Source organism: Eucyclogobius newberryi, unplaced genomic scaffold (assembly GCF_026437365.1).
Source record: "Eucyclogobius newberryi isolate DKJ021-1_F unplaced genomic scaffold, fEucNew1.0.hap1 SCAF_10, whole genome shotgun sequence".
NCBI classification, from domain to species: domain Eukaryota; kingdom Metazoa; phylum Chordata; class Actinopteri; order Gobiiformes; family Gobiidae; genus Eucyclogobius; species Eucyclogobius newberryi.
The window spans coordinates 32,351,506-32,370,094 of NW_027315724.1; the positions used below are offsets into that span (position 1 = coordinate 32,351,506).

At 39.7% G+C, this 18,589-nt stretch overlaps 1 protein-coding gene across 1 annotated transcript in view; it reads right to left on the bottom strand.

Annotated features, from left to right (window-relative positions):
* The window catches only part of ssh2a (slingshot protein phosphatase 2a), an 81,118-nt gene that overhangs the window by 51,623 nt on the left and 10,906 nt on the right, over positions 1 to 18,589 (bottom strand). The window lies entirely within an intron of this gene.

Sequence of the window (18,589 nt, forward strand, 5' to 3'; positions counted from 1 at the left end):
CACCGTCAACAATGCCCCTAAAAACTAACTGTTAAAACACACTAAGCACTTACAAAACAACAGCATTACACAGTGGAAATCCGGTGTAATAGAAGCTACATGCGCATGCACAAAGTAGGCACCAATAGCATGTAATATCGTTGAGAAAATGGTAAAGAATGTAAAAATGTGGTTGTAAATAGCATATAATGTACAATAATTGAGGACTATCTAATCTATACATTAACTGCACCATTTTATGAGCCGCAGGGTTCAAAGCGTGGGGAAAAAGTAGCGGCTTAAAGTCCGAAAAAGTACGAAAATCTGTAGACGGTAAACTACATCAGTGAAAGCCTAATCTCCACTGTGAAAAGTCACAACACTGCACCTGATGTTGACAGTACATTTCTGTGTGGTTGGACAAACAGTACGAGATGCAAATGTTTAACCTATGCACACAGCCGACCCACGTTTAAGATTCACACGAAGTCCTGCGGTGTTTCTCTGGCAAAGATCCTCCTCTGGCAGGGCCTCCGCAATTAAAAGGTTGAACTCACTTTGCGGTTCACCCAAAAGTTCAATCCAAGTTTCTATTTGCTGACAAGTGCACGGAAGCTAAAGGTGCACGGTGTAAGTCTTACACCGTTTTAATTGTTTTTTTTTTTGTGTTGCCATCCATCAAAAGTGTGCAAATATCTTAGTTGAGGTTCAAGTATCGCACAAATGGTTTGAACTCTAAAAATGAACAGCAAAAGTACATAAATATCACTTATACCGTTGCTGGGAAGATTACACAAGTTTACTTCATCTTTTTGTAGCATTTGTGCAGTTTTCTTACAATAGGCCAAATAAAAGTCAATCAATGCGCTTTTCCTACAAATATTGTCACAAAGAAAGCTTAACAGGCCAAAATGTCAAGTATATCTCCAAAACGACCATCAAAATCCTATCTACCTTCCATCGAATACAATAAAAGAATTTCTGAACGAGGCAAAGCAAAATGCCTCATGTTCAAATGTTTGCAAACCTCGCAAATGTGATACAGGAGCCACTTAACCTTGGAGAAACAGGAAAGTGAGATAACGCGGACAAAGACTGACTTGTGCCGAGGGAAAAATGAGCCACTGTATTCACACTGTACTCGGGACTGTAATTAAGTTTTACATTGTCACAGGCCCATATAGTTTCATTTGCATGGATTTGATCTAGGTCATGATTCATAGAGGTAATTTGACCTTTCTTAAGGCAAGGCAAGGCAAGTTTATTTGTAGAGCACATTTCATACACAAGGCAATTCAAAGTGCTTCACACAGCAGGAAAAATGCATTCAAATCACAAAGAAATTACAGAAATACAATAAAATTAACTAAATTAAGAATTATCAATCCAACTGATTTTCTAAACTAATAAAATCACAAACAAAAGAGAAGAGTGCAACGATAAAAAATAACTACAATAAAATTAACTAAATTAAAAATTATCAATCCAACTGATTTTCTAAACTAATAAAATCACAAACAAAAGAGAAGAGTGCAAAGAAAAAATCCTTTCAGTCATATGCGCAGCTAAACAAAACTGTTTTTAGCTTAGATTTGAACATTGTCAGAGTAGAAGCCTGTCTCACATCTTCAGGAAGACTGTTCCAGATTTTAGCTGCATAAAACTGAAACGCAGATTCCCCATGTTTTGTCCTGACTCTGGGCACCAGCAGGAGGCCGGTCCCTGAGGTCCTCAGAGTCCGAGATGGTTCATATGGCACTAACATATCCAAGATGTACTTTGGTGCTAGGCCATGGAGAGACTTGTACACAAGCAGAGCTGCTTTAAAGTCTATTCTCTGAGCCACAGGGAGCCAGTGCAGAGACCTGAGAACAGGACTAATGTGCTCATACTTCCTGGTTCTGGTCAGGACTAATGTGCTCATACTTCCTGGTTCTAGTCAGGACCCGAGCAGCAGCGTTCTGGATGTACTGCAGCTGTTTTACAGCTCATTTGGAGAGACCAGTGAGCAGGCCGTTACAGTAGTCTAATCTACTGGAGACAAACGCGTGGATAAGTCTCTCTAAATCTGGTTTTGACACTATATTTTTGATTTTGGCAATGTTTTTTAGATGGTAAAAAGCTGCTGATGTTATTGATTTGACGTGGCTATTAAAGTTCAAGTCTGAGTCCATTATTACCCCCAGATTTCTAATTTGGTTTGTAGGTTTTAGAGCGAGACTCTGGAGGTGACCGCTAACACTTTCTCTTTGTTTCTGTGGGCCAAAAACGATTATTTCAGTCTTGTCTGAGTTCAGCTGGAGAAAGTTGTTTTGCATCCACACACTGATCTGTTGGATGCAGCGACAGAGTGAATCCACTGGTCCATAGTCACCTGCCGATAGTGAAGAATGTTAATCTATATCTGCATTTGGTTAGAAGTACGGGATGTACATAGTAGAGTAGGGCTGTGCAATTAATCATATTATGACTTAAATTGATATTGATATTGATTAATTGTTATTATCAGATTGGATGTTTTTGATTGAAAGTCCACATTCAGTCCTCTGTCGATAAATAAATAAAGCATGTGGTTTGGAGATAAAAATGTGACTTTTATTTGTGTTAAATGGCAATGATTAAAAGTCTGTTTTGTTTTGATCAGAAAATTACCGGTAGTATAGAAAGTTTTGTTTAAAGTTTGTTGAATATGACAGATGAAAATGTGGTTCATTTCTTCTATGTTAGAGTTCTCCTTGCTGCCAGTGAAAAGGTTGAAGGGTTTTGTTTATGTTCATTATATGTATTTTATGTATTTTACTTATTAATTTGATGCCCCAAAATGCATGGTACTTTATTATTAATTTAAGGGATCAATCTTCTCTCAAATGTGATCTTTGATGTACAAAAAGTACACAATCTTGACTTATATTATTTGAATCTCATACATTGACAGCTTCTCTTCCTCGGGTCCGAAAGGAAACATTAAAAAGTAACAGCCTTGATAAAGCAAGAACAAAGACTCTATTCATAATGACAGGCTTAGCAATAACTTACCAAAGTGCTATCATCCCTTCCTAAGCCTGAATCCTTCTTATAGCCTCAGTGCGTAACTTTCTGGCAAAAAAATAGACTTATTCTAAATAAAAGTATGTTTTTTGTTTGTCGATTTAAAAAAAAAAAATAATTGTACGTTTGTCAATCTCAACACGTTTTCTCCCATAGTATTTGAATACGAGCCCCTAAGAGTACACGTTTATGCAGTACAGTCAGCAGGTGTACAGCGAGGCAAAGGCCCGTCTCATAGAACAAGACAAGCCCACACTGGAGTTTCGCCCAGAGCCAAAGTTCGTTACAGCAGCTTCTTCTTCTTCATCTTCTTCTTCTTCCTCCTCCACTCAGGCAAACCAGATTCCTGCCTGTCCAACCGACATCGACGTTTGGAGATCTGGGGTTATAGTCAGATTATGTGACCTGCTGCGGTTCAAACATGCTCTGCAACTTAGCAACGTGCAGGTAAATACGTGGGCAAACAGACAATAGAGGCGTGCGCCGCGAAAAGCAATATTCACATGTCAGTCACGTCACTTCTTACTGGAGGATTTTTGACACCTTTCGCTTTAGTAGCTGTCAATTGTCAATGATAAACTTGAATCAGGAAGTTTACAGCCAAAAACATGTGGTTTGGAGCAGGGTTCAGACTTTGGAGGAACTGTATTTTAGTGCTAAATAACAATAAGATTATAAAAATAAGGGGGGAAATAACATTTAGACCTTTTTGAAAAAATTTAAATGTGCCTTAGATAGTCCTTAGTCATGCTTCTTTTTAGGGGTATTATTGTCATTTGTTTTTTTATTATTAGTATTATTATTATTATTACTATCATCATCATCATTATTATGTATTTATAATTCCTTTAATTAGTTTATTATTTTGTTTTATATTATTATTATTATTATTATTATTATTATTATTATTATTATTATTATTATTATTATTATTATTATTATTATTATTATTATTATTATTATTATTATCATTATTATCATTATTAGGCCCGAGCGCCACAAGCTGGCGAGAGGCCTATTAGTCTCGTAAGGCAGTGCGAAGCACGGCTGCGAAAGTGCGCACGTAGTGCGCACGAAATCGAGCGCGAAGCGCTCGCCCACTTCCAAACACTCACTAACGCACTCCTCCACTCATGCACGCCCCGTGCATGCTAATTAGTTGTAGGAAAATGGAACATTACCGTTCTAAACGAGCACTTTACATTGGGATGACGACCGCGAAGCAGTCGTCATCCCCATATAAAGCACTAATTTGCGCTAAGTAGCTCACGAATACGTTCCCCATCTCTTGCATGTTCCGTGCATATAAGCATGTAATGCAAAAATTGAACATTATTACTGTATAGAGGGCCAAAAACACAAAGTGGGCGGAGCCCACTCAAAATTATCGAAAGTACCCGTCAGTGACCAGGGACCCACACCATGAGGTAGGAAAGCGCGAGCGCTTTCCGAAAATGTATAGTTTATGATATTTGAAAAATGGGAAACATTGTTTTCGCATCGGAATATTATTAGGCCCGAGCCCCAGCAGGGGGAGGGCCTATTGCTCCCGCAACGCTGCCGAAGGCAGCGTTGCAACTGTCTGACCAAACATGCGGGCGCAGCCCGCATGTTTGGTACCCCGTCGCCCCTGGCAAGTACAGTGAACTAGCCCATGCCGAAGGCATGGATCATGCATACTTACTCCTGCTATGACAGAAATAGTCAACAATTAGTGAATGGGCGTAGCCCATTCACTAATTGTTGACAACAGCAGCGCGAAGCGCTGCATTCCTCCAAAAACCCTCCTGGCATCGTCCCGTACGCGAGAATCCATGCCGCAGGCATGGGCCATGCTTGTATCTGCTCAAATCAATGGAAGTCTATGGGGAGTGGGCGGGGCATCCCGACGGAATAGGGAGTGACGAGCGCGTAAGCGCTCGTAATGATGATTCCACCCCATGGCGGCATCGGGAAGGCTTAGAGCTTTCAAACGATGTATCATTTGTTGTTATAGTAAAAACGGCTATATTGTTTTTGCTAAAAATATTATTATTATTATTATTATTATTATTTTTCTTGTTCTTCTTCAGCGCTTTGATCTCTAATTTGACCCCCTGAACATGCTCAAAAACTCACCAAACTTTGCCCAAAATTCAGAATCGGCGAAAAATTTTATTTTTTCTGGGCCATTTTTTTTTTCGTTAAAAAATGGCGCGACAGCGCCACCGACAAAAGTCAAAATACATTGCGCCTATGGGAGACGCCCCGAGGTCAACTTTGGCGTAAAGCTACGAAATTCGGGACACGCATTCCTCTCGTGAGGATAAACAAAAAAAATCATTGTGGCCACGCCCCCAAACTTACCCTATGGCCGCCATCTTCCTTTGAAAATGAAAACAAGCTGAGTTAGCCATTTTGTTTACGTCAAACTTTGACGAACTCCTCCTAGGGCGTTTTGCCCACCGACTTCAAAATCGGCGTACGTCCTCTGGACAAGTGGGGCATCTAAAGTTATTCAATTTTTTGAGATACCTTTTACGGTCTGTGTGCGGCGCAGCCGCAAAGTTGGACAACTTATTTTGGAATATTGCAGGTCTAAAAATTGCTCCCATTTGATCAAAACCAGTCCGATTAGGACCAAATTTGAATCAGTTGTTAAACTTTCTAGTTTGGACCAGTTTAGGCTGACAAAATTGAAATGGCAGTGATAGCGCCCCCTACAGAGTGACCTTTAAATTAACATTGAAGGTCAAAAATTAGTTTTACCAAAATTGTCTAAACTTTACCCAAAATTCTATTTTGCCGTCCCGATCACAAAAGCCAATCACAAAAATGCCTAAATTTTTACGCCGTAGTCGTAGCGATGACAGAAACCTCCCATGTTATCCCTATGGGAAAACCACAAAATCTCTCAAATTACCACATTTTTATGTTTTACACTTTAACGAAGTCCTCCTAGTGCGTTTTGCCCACCAACCTCAAAATCGGTGTACGTCCTCTAGACAAGTGGTGTATCTAAAGTTATCCAAATTTTAAGGATAACTTTTACGGTCTTTGTGCGACGGAGCCGCAAACGTTTCCCAGAATTCTGACTATTTGGCCTTCAGAGTGGCCTATAAACAATAGAGTTTTTCCAAATGACATGATATTTTGAACGAAATTCTAATTTGCCATCCTGATCATAAAAGTATGAGAGCCAAAGTCATATTTTGTACGGCGTAACCGTAGCGTTGACAGAAACATCCCATGTTATCCTTATGGGAAAATCGTAGAATCGCTCAAGTCACCACATTTTTACGCTTCACACTTTAACAAACTCCTCCTAGGGCGATTGTCCGATCAAGTTCATATTTGGAGAATATCATCTACACAAGCGGGGCATCAAAACTTACCCATATTTTGATTCTAAGTGCTACGGTCTCTGTGTGGCGGACCCGCAAATATATGTCAGAAATGGGAAAACAGCGAAATCTCTAAAATCACCACATTTTTACGCTTCACACTTTAACGAACTCCTCCTAGGCCGATTGCCCGATCAAGCTCATATTTGGGGAAAATCATCTACACAAATTGGGCATCAAAAGTTATCCATATTTTGATTTTAAGTGGTACGGTCTCTGTGCCGTGGAGCTGCAAATATACTGTCACAAATGGGAAAAACGCCAAATCCTTGAAATGTTCACATTTACGCTTCACACTTTAACAAACTCCTCCGTGGGCAATAGCTCGATCAAGCTTTACTTTGGGAAAAATCATCTACACAAGCGCGGCATCAAAAGTTATCCATATTTTTATTCCAAGTGCTACGGTCTCTGTGCGGCGGCGCAGCAAATTTGACTGACACTTGTGTTCATTTGCACTGGATTGGCCATGTCCAATGTGTCGCCGTCTGTCAAGTTCTTTTTTTATTCAACACACAATAAGGGCGCCATCTTTATCAAGTCAAAAGCGCAGAGTCGGAAGGCCGGCGGCCCGCGAGGGCCGTTGGATGCCGCTTGCGGCTTTAATTCTTTCTTCTTCTTCTCGGGACCAACCCCCCTATTTTTCACCCAGTGAACATTGACGAAAAGTCACAAAAATTTGCACACCTCTAAAAATCGTGCCTCTCTACATTCTGGCTATTTCCCTTTTCTAAAATAAAAAAAATTGGCGCGTCAGCGCCCCCAAATGTACCAAAAATGCATTGAGGGATGGGAAATGACCCAAAAAAAATCTGATCGTAGAATCATGAAATTTGGCGCAGAGGTAGATGGTGACAAGAGAAGTAAAAAATATTATTACGGCAACGCCGTCTGCCCAACCAAATGTCGGCCATATTGCTTCAAAAATGGCTAAACATGACTTCGGAGTTTTTCCAAACGTCGTACTTTTACAAACTCCTCCCAGGGCGTTGGCCCTAAAAAGCTGAAATTTGGTGAAAATGCTACTGAGGAGTGGGACATCAAAAGTTATCCAAATTACATTGATACCTCTCACGGTCTCTGTGCGGCGAAGCCGCAAACTGTAGCTAGAATTTCAGAAATCTCCCATATGTAAAATTTCTGCCGTTTGCGCAGATAAAGTCCGAATTGCATCAAATTAGAATCAGTTGTTAAACTCTTTGCCCTAAACCTACTTGAAGTGAAATAAATTTATTTGGCGCCACAGCGCCCCCTACAGATTTTATATGGAGGTTGAATGTTTAGTTTTGCGAAATTATCTGAAATTTGACACACAACTCAATTTTAGCATCCCCATCAAAAAAGTCAGTGAGACCCATGTCATAATTGTTATGGCGTTGCCGTAGCGATGACCAAAACCTGCCATGTTATTCCAATGGGGAAATCGCCAGAACATGTTTACACTTTAGACTTTCACAAACTCCTCCCCCTCAGGGCGTCAGCCCTATTAACCTGAAATTTGGTGAGACTCATCTTCAGTGGTGGACCATCAAAAGGTATCCACATTTTTATTCAAAGAGTCACGATGTCTGTGCGGCAAAGCCGCACATTTTGCCAAGAATTCAAAATAAAATTGCTTTTTGATGGTAAAACAAAGGGGAGAAGATGTGACAGCGTCACAGATTCAGCAGTAGGCGTAATAAAAGGACAATTGGGGCGCGTTAGCGCCCCCTCCTCTTGCGGCGTGGCGGCGGCGTAGCGAGGGCCGATCATTGCCGCTTGCGGCTATATTCATTATTATCATTATTATCATTAATGACCTGTATTTAGCCGGGTAAAAAAACCACTGAGATTGAAACCTCTTTTTCAAGACCTGAGCCAAAGTGGGAAACTCGTCAGGCAAAACTGAAAACACATTTACCAAGAGCAGCTGCCAGACGTTTGCGGACTTGACGAGTGAAGCAGGACTTGTTACGATAATAAAAAAAAACAAGCTTTATCTTCAGTTTTGGAAGCACATTTCGTATGTGGGCCTTAAAAAGCGAGCTCTTGATCCAGCACAAAGCCATGGTACTTAAACTGAGAAACAAAAGCAATAAGATTTACCCCGAGAAGTCGCGATATCATCTGGTAACACGCGTCCATGTGATCAAACACAGCGGAGCACGTCAGCGAAATGCAGAACCAGGCTGCGTACGAACGGCTATTAAAGCATATTTGCATGACATATGTAAAAGTGAGACGTGCAGAGACAGGAACGGAAGTAAACAACTTCAGTATATTTGCGTAACGCTGTAAACGTACTAATTAACCCCTGCGCACAAAGCCTGTGTATGGTAAGATATGGCCTTGGGATGAAATCTGCTCTCATGTTATTCACTGATGGAGTCTGAACCCGACACAATTCAAACAGGCCAAACCAATTACATCTGCAGCTGATCCCTTTTCAACAAGCTCTGGTGTGTTATGAATAACATGAAGGCGTATGTGTACTATAAACTGTAAACTGTAACACGCTCCATCAGTATTTCCATTACATCTGCGTGTTATTGCGTCGAAGTTTGGGAAGTGGTTCGTCTGCTGATGCTAATTCGGGCCGAAGCGTTTAATAACAGAAATACTGGACAGCGAGATAAACCACAAAGTAATATTTCAATGATATTGTGTTTCCACTGGGCCCTTTTTGTGTGTAAAACCTGCCAACCCTTTACGACGCCACCTTAAAACTTACATATCTGTTCTGAAATGCATGTTGTTGTTTTAGCGGCATTCCATATTTCAGTCTGTTCAACATTAAAGTTCTTGGATACATTTGAAACAGTATTCAAATAAGAAGATCACAAATGGACCATATTTCACATCAAGTACCAGTTTGAGATTTAAACCAGGTATATCTTCTGACTTTTTAGGCCTAAAGTAGGGCAAAACCAGGTCTAAAGGAGGACAAAACCAGGTCTAAAGGAGGACAAAATATGCATTAAAGTGGCTGTGGGTGAGCTAAATTTGTTTTACCCCAATACAGATACGGTAAAAGCAGCTCTTGGGGTCAAAATGAAACAGCTGTGTGCTGTTTGCATCTAATTACAAAGCAAATTATTGTCTGAGAACCAGGAAGTAAACAATAAACATGCTAGTTAGTGTCAGCGTTACGTCTTTTCAACCGCTGGAAGTCGTGGAAAGGCTCGTGAAGTCATCGTGGTGAATGATTAGGACGATGGTAAAGACTTTGGAAAGAGTGTCAAAAAATGAATTTCTTTTGGGTAAATTCTGCACAAACTTTAACTGGAATGAGTGTGATGTCACTTCCTGTCATTTTCTACAGATTTTTCTACTTTTCTCCACAAATACCTACTCATTCGGTCTAAAACTATAATTTATATCTACAGCAGGTATAAATACACCAAAACAAGTCAAAATTAGAAAATCGTAAAAACCTATCATTAAGGCGTAATGCAATGTGATTTAAATACCGTATTTTCTGGACTATAAGTCGCACCTTTTTTCATAGTTTTGGAGGGGTGCAACTTATACTTATATTTATACTTATATACTTATACTCCTGAGTGACTTATATGTAATATCATTTATTATTTTCACACTTGCAACCGCATTTCATACTCCAGTGTGACTTATATGTTTTTTTCTTCTTTATTATGCATTTTTTCGGCTGGTGAACTTATACTCCGGTGCGACTTATAATCCGGAAAATATGGTACTAATCCACGTGCAGGTATCTGGGCTTTCTACCGGTGGCAAAACCTGAAAAACTGGAACGGTTGCAGGTTGTAGGGCACCGAAAAGTAAAAACAAACAAACTAATGCATATCCACCGCGTCTGTCGGTAAATCGCGGCGCGGAGGATGAACTCTTGCCCACATGAATCGCACATAACATCTCTGCGTCTCAATAGGGCCCTGTGTCTGAGCTTCTTGGATCCACATGTCGGGCGGAGACCTCACAGCTCTTATGCAACTCCATTATGGGTCAGTGCGGGCTTTTTACCATGTGTTGTTGTGCACTGAGCAGAACTTTAGGTCATTGCGCGGCGATAAAACGCGACCTAAACAATGCTGGATGTAAAGAAAACGTTGACGCGGTGCCATGACTTCACCAGAGCGCCTGCTGCTGCTGCTGCTGCTGCTGGTGGTGCTGCTGGTGGTGGTGCTGCTGGTGGTGGTGCTGCTGGTGCTGTTGGTGCTGTTGGTGCTGTTGGTGCTGTTGGTGCTGTTGGTGCTGTTGGTGCTGTTGGTGCTGTTGGTGCTGTTGGTGCTGTTGGTGCTGTTGGTGCTGTTGGTGCTGGTGGTGCTGGTGGTGCTGGTGGTGCTGGTGGTGCTGCTGGTGCTGCTGTTGGTGGTGCTGCTGTTGGTGGCGCTGCTGTTGGTGGCGCTGCTGTTGGTGGCGCTGCTGTTGGTGGCGCTGCTGTTGGTGGCGCTGCTGTTGGTGGTGCTGCTGTTGTGCCGTTGTGCCGTTGTGCCGTTGTGCCGTTGTGCCGTTGTGCCGTTGTGCCGTTGTGCCGTTGTGCTGTTGGTGCTGCTGCTGCTGCTGGATTACCCAACGCCGCGATAATTGGGAACATGCGGCGCATCGACCGGGGCGTGTTGGAGCGGCGCGGTAGTGAAGTCACCGCAGTGTTTCAGACTCCAAGTATGCGTGACATCAGTTTAATCCACTGCAGTGTTTTTGTCGACTTTATGTAATCGGCCCTCACAGTCGCAGGAACTTTAAAGTGCACCAGCTTTTGACACTTGCTGCATTATCGCGTTTGCTTTAAACGTTTTACAATGTGGAATTAAACTCGTCAATGTTGTATTTGTACAATTACTGACGTTTTATCAACAAAAAATAGCTCGGGAAAACATATATACTTAAAAGGACTGTAAAAATGAATACACCAATTGTCATGTTTTTGATCATTGTATTCGTTATCTGGACAGTACAGACCCTAAAACGCATATGAAAATAACTTTTATAGCAAAGACAGCACTGAATTTCACCATTAATACAATTTTTTCATGAATATTTTCTATTTAGAAGATTTCAACCTTCATTTGGCTGAAAATGTATTCAAGAAGTCTCAATGTTCAATAAACTAACTAGTCGACAGTTAGAATGATTGTTATTCTCAGCCCTAAGTGGAGTGTACTCGCCCCGCCACAGATCTGACTTGTAACTTGTCACCTGTCATCTTGTGTCACCAGGAAAGTTACATGTTTCACCATAAACATTTACCAAAGTCGGCAGCAGATTGAATCAAATGTTTCTCTGTGAGCGAATCCTGACCAACGATGTCTTTGTTCTCATGTTTTGACCTCTGCTCGGAGACAACGTGAGGACTAGAACATTATTGCCCAATCTCAACACAATCTGCAGGCACCAAGAGGAATGTTTGATTCATGACTCAAGTATTTCACTCCAGGAACTTTTATAATGTGGCAACTTTGGGAGTTAAAAGGGATTTAACCCCCTAACCGCAGCCACCACAACTGCAACAGCCACAACTGCAACAACCACCACCATAACCACCACCACAACAACAACGAATACTACAGCAACAGCCACCACCATAACCACCACAACAACAACGAATACTACAGCAACAACCCAAATAATAACACCAACAACAACCACCACAACTGCAACAGCCACCACCATAACCACCACAACAACAACAACAACGAATACTACAGCAACAACCCAAATAACAACACCAACAACAACCACCACAACTGCAACAACCACCACCATAACCACCACGACAACAACCACCACAACTGCAACAGCCACCACCATATCCACCACAACAGCCACCACCATAACCACCACAACAGCCACCACAACTGCAACAGCCACCACCATAACCACCACAACAACCACCACAACTGCAACAACCACCACCATAACCACCACGACAACAACCACCACAACTGCAACAGCCACCACCATAACCACCACAACAACCACCACAACTGCAACAGCCACCACCATAACCACCACAACAACCACCACAACTGCAACAGCCACCACCATAACCACCACCACCATAACCACCACAACAACCACCACAACTGCAACAGCCACCACCATAACCACCACAACAACCACCACAACTGCAACAACCACCACCATAACCACCACGACAACAACCACCACAACTGCAACAGCCACCACCATATCCACCACAACTGCAACAGCCACCACCATAACCACCACAACAACCACCACAACTGCAACAGCCACCACCATAACCACCACGACAACCACCACAACTGCAACAGCCACCACCATAACCACCACAACTGCAACAGCCACCACCATAACCACCACAACAACCACCACAACTGCAACAGCCACCACCATAACCACCACAACTGCAACAGCCACAACCAAAACACAAACAACTACCACAAAAACCACAACATCACCCACAACAATAATCACACCAACGACAACTGCAGCCACCACAACTTCAACAGCCACCACATAACCACCACAACTGCAACAACCACCACAACAACTACCAACGACAACCGCAGCCAACACAACTGCAACAATCACACCCAAAACAAAAACAACTACCACAAAAACCACAACATCACCCCCAACAATAATCACACCAACGACAACTGCAGCCACCACAACTTCAACAGCCACCACCATAACCACCACAACTGCAACAACCACCACAACAACTACCAACGACAACCGCAGCCAACACAACTGCAACAATCACACCCAAAACAAAAACAACTACCACAAAAAGCACAATATCACCCACAACGACAACAAACACAACAGCAAACACAACAGCAACAACCACCACAATAATCACAACAACCACAATAATCACAACCACCACAACAGAAAAAAACGCAACAATCACACCCAAAACACAAACAACTACCACAAAAACCACAACATCACCCACAACAACAAGAACCACCACAACAACAAACAGCAACAACCACAACCACAAAAATCACAACAACCACAACCACCACAACAACCACCACCACAATAATCACACCAACAGCAACCACAACATCAACAACCATCACAACAATCACAAGAAACGACCAACCACCACCCGACCAAAGTTAAAAGGTTTTCTTTGGTCTGCTGTTTGTTTGTTTGTTTTTGTTTGTTTGTGGTTGTAGTTGTTGCTGTTGTGTGATTGTGGTTGCGGTGGTTGTTCTGGTGGTTGTGCGGTTGTTGCGTAATAACCTGCATAATAATAAACGGTAGTTGTGCTGCGTTTCAGCTCACACGCAGGTGCAGCGCTCAGAACATTACAAAGTACATTTGTCACATTTGTGCTGAAGAGTGAGAAACGTGCGTGCGCAGAGCCGACACCGGGCGCCGTTTGTCCCGTTTTTTAACAGACTCGCAGTTTAAACGACGCTATTGCGGATGTACTTGTCCCGCTTCAGGACTTCGGGGCCTGGAGCCGCAAACATGAAACCCGAGAAGCTCCGAGCGGCGGCCAAAACCCAAGGGTCAAAATAAGAAACGTGTTACACAAGTTCTTAACGCGCTGCACCTTTTACAGTTTGACCGACACGCCAACACCGGTGACTAACTTCAAACAGCTCAGTCAACAAAAGCCTTAAAGATTATTTGGATGAACTGTTAAGGCTCGTCTAGTCCAGGAGAATATCAACAACACACAAATAAATTACAAAAAGGGCAGAAAATGGTAAATAAGAAGCCTTTTTCTGAGTACAAATGGCCCAGTTGCAAAATGTAAGCGGCCAATGTCCCTTTCCACGCTTGAAAACAAAAGCACGAGGATGAAATTTAAGAAGCGCCCTGCGCCGTGGGAACTGCATTGCGTAACTGCGGTAAAGAAAAGCTCCATTAAACAGAGAAAAGGTGCCGTTCTTTAATGTTTCACTCCCTTGTTTGCCTGATTTATTGCAGAGATATTGTAAACGTCGAGAGCAGTTACGTTTGTATAATGCGTTACTTTTGTAGGTTTGTAGGTTAACGATCGCTGTATTGTGCAAGTTTAAGACGTGACTGTACAAAAGGCTATCAACGTGTACTGTATATGAAAGTGTCAAGCTGTACGTGTGGACATTTGAGTACACTGGCCCAAGTGACTAACGCATTTATCACGATTTGTTTTCTTCCTGCTGATCGAGCACAATTTTTATTTGATTTTTTTATCTTGTTCTAAGTAAATACTAATAAAATATACATAATAACACAGACTTATTATGAATTATTGATATTTATGACACGAACAAATTGTGAAATATCGTCTTTCCAAAGTCTAATCTCAATCTTGGTTAAAATGTAATTAACGGTTTCATTATTTGAATTTAAATATGCCATAATTTTGTTTTTGAATGTTTAGTCGATGTTTATTTGTACAAAATGTTTTCGCTCTCTGGTCAGTTTCTGTTGTGTTCTGTGTTTTTTTGTTTGTTCTGTTAAAAAATAAAAATATGAATTAAGTCTTTGTTCATGCTTTATTAAGGCAGGAATAAGTGTAGTTATTATAAAGTGTTACAATACAATGTTTTTACTGGAAAGATCATATATATGCGCATATGACTGAAAGGATTTTTTCTTTGCACTCTTCTCTTTTGTTTGTGATTTTATTAGTTTAGAAAATCAGTTGGATTGATAATTTTTAATTTAGTTAATTTTATTGTATTTCTGTTTCTGTAATTTCTTTGTGATTTGAATGCATTTTTCCTGCTGTGTGAAGCACTTTGAATTGCCTTGTGTATGAAATGTGCTCTACAAATAAACTTGCCTTGCCTTGCCTATATTGAGATTAAGATTCACATTTCATTTAAGTTATCTTTTTTTACTAAATTTTTCATGAAAACAATACATTCATATTGTACCATTATATTATTACTTTTCATTATTTCTATTATTATCATTATTTATATTATTATTACTATTTTGCATCTGGTTTATTTCTTATTATTTGTATACAGTAAAAAAAAGAAAAGAAAAAAAAAAGAATATTTAAGTATTTTTAAAGCATATTTCTGCCCATCACTGCATTACTATAATCATTTGTAGTTTTGTTTTTGTGCTGCTCCCTGGTCCTGGTTGTTTTTACATATATACATTTAAAAAAGAAAAAAAAAACATAAGCATTTTTAAAGCATTTCTGCCAGTTACTAAAACACAAGTCTCTTTTAGTTCAAGTCTCTTTGTGTCGTACTTTACAGATGCATTTGATCTTTGTTATCCCAGGATTAACACTGTAGGCGAAAAGCAGCATATTTATTTTCATGATCCCGTTGCCAGCGCGGTCGTGGCCTGCACTTGATCCGACTCGTCCGAACAAAAGCTCAACAGGTGATGACGTCCAAAGCTCTGTGTCAAAAGTATGCGAGCGTCGGGGATCGTTAATCCTCCAGGTTCACTCCGCCGCACTTCAATGACTCTGACAGACGCAAATATTGACTTTTGCTTTTTTAAAAGGCTCGAAAAACCACTTCTGTTAGCGGCGAAGGGTGCGTTATGTAAGGGCGAAATATTTGCATTTAAAAAGGACAATAAACAATGGTGTTGAGTGTCCAGTTCTAGTTTTGAATAATAGGAGGTTAAGTAAAGAGGGATTACTAGCCTTGGACAGGTACTTTTACTTGTGCTACTAGGTTACATAAGCATTTTTTAAGCATAATTTACGTCTTAGGGCTGCGCATTGATCAAATTAGAATTAAGAATATTTTAATAGGTCTTAGCTGTGGGCAAAATATCAATATTTAGACAATATCGTGATTGTTGTTATGAAGATGTGCAAAATGTTTATATCAAGTACATTGTTTATAGTAAAATAAAATGCTCCAAAATGAGCTGATTAAGTGTAAAAATTAATGAAGTAACGTAAACTTTTAAATAAGGGTATAAGGTGATTTTTCTGCACTTTAATGCGATTAATTTAACAAATATTTCACATTCGTCGCATGATTAAACCTCGACTAATGTTTGAACACATTTTTCGCAACGCTCCAAGGAAAGATGGAGATGTTCGGTTTTGCCCTGTGGTCTACGCTACGTCCGATTAGCGCTGCAACTAACGATCATTTTGCCAATCGATCAGTCAAGCCATTAGTCTTTCGATTAATTGATAAGTTGGTTAGAACGTAAAACGAATGATGAAATAGTTTTTACTAAATTTGACCCAGATGAAGCTGAAGTGAAGCCGTTTGGGGACATTTTACATGTTTAAGGACTAAAGAGCGTTTTCATCACATACACAACATTGACACATTTTCCATGTCATTTTCACATAATCACGGCTCAATTTCAATCATAAAACCACTTTTCTCAGCTCATGACGTGTTTGATGACTAAATTGGTTGTTTTTTGCGATTAATTGACTCACTTGCTGCGGCCCTACAACATCCAATCCTCTGTCAGTAAAAGAGTTCAATGTTTTTTGGGACAAAACTGGAAACATTTTCTATTGTTGTTTCTGTTCAATAAATTTGCATTGAAAGGCATTTTATAAATCAGACAAAAATACAAAAATCAATGAGAAAAAAACGTGATTCAGTAACGTGATATATATCAACGTGTACTGTATATGAAAGTGTCAAGCTGTACGTGTGGACATTTGAGTACACTGGCCCAAGTGACTAACGCATTTATCACGATTTGTTTTCTTCCTGCTGATCGAGCACAATTTTTATTTGATTTTTTTATCTTGTTCTAAGTAAATACTAATAAAATATACATAATAACACAGACTTATTATGAATTATTGATATTTATGACACGAACAAATTGTGAAATATCGTCTTTCCAAAGTCTAATCTCAATCTTGGTTAAAATGTAATTAACGGTTTCATTATTTGAATTTAAATATGCCATAATTTTGTTTTTGAATGTTTAGTCGATGTTTATTTGTACAAAATGTTTTCGCTCTCTGGTCAGTTTCTGTTGTGTTCTGTGTTTTTTTGTTTGTTCTGTTAAAAAATAAAAATATGAATTAAGTCTTTGTTCATGCTTTATTAAGGCAGGAATAAGTGTAGTTATTATAAAGTGTTACAATACAATGTTTTTACTGGAAAGATCATATATATGCGCATATGACTGAAAGGATTTTTTCTTTGCACTCTTCTCTTTTGTTTGTGATTTTATTAGTTTAGAAAATCAGTTGGATTGATAATTTTTAATTTAGTTAATTTTATTGTATTTCTGTTTCTGTAATTTCTTTGTGATTTGAATGCATTTTTCCTGCTGTGTGAAGCACTTTGAATTGCCTTGTGTATGAAATGTGCTCTACAAATAAACTTGCCTTGCCTTGCCTATATTGAGATTAAGATTCACATTTCATTTAAGTTATCTTTTTTTACTAAATTTTTCATGAAAACAATACATTCATATTGTACCATTATATTATTACTTTTCATTATTTCTATTATTATCATTATTTATATTATTATTACTATTTTGCATCTGGTTTATTTCTTATTATTTGTATACAGTAAAAAAAAGAAAAGAAAAAAAAAAGAATATTTAAGTATTTTTAAAGCATATTTCTGCCCATCACTGCATTACTATAATCATTTGTAGTTTTGTTTTTGTGCTGCTCCCTGGTCCTGGTTGTTTTTACATATATACATTTAAAAAAGAAAAAAAAAACATAAGCATTTTTAAAGCATTTCTGCCAGTTACTAAAACACAAGTCTCTTTTAGTTCAAGTCTCTTTGTGTCGTACTTTACAGATGCATTTGATCTTTGTTATCCCAGGATTAACACTGTAGGCGAAAAGCAGCATATTTATTTTCATGATCCCGTTGCCAGCGCGGTCGTGGCCTGCACTTGATCCGACTCGTCCGAACAAAAATCAGACAAAAATACAAAAATCAATGAGAAAAAAACGTGATTCAGTAACGTGATTCAACTATTTTAGAGCCACACGGTGAATGATTTGCAGAGGGACAACATTTGCATATCGAGTCGTTTTTCTGTCGTGATTTGATCGGCCTTTGTTATTTCAACGTATGAGACACAAACGTTGGAAAAACACAGCTCGTTTTCTCTGAGATAAACTCTTTTACTCCTTATTATTGTCGGCGCGGACCTTCTGTTGTGACACTGCGTCAAATAAACTAAACATCTTATCAAACAGTTCTGTAAACTATCAAAAACTATTAAAAACTAGATCGCTGAACTCCCATTTCACAATTCACAACACCAATCATAGAAGTGCTTAATTACAATGA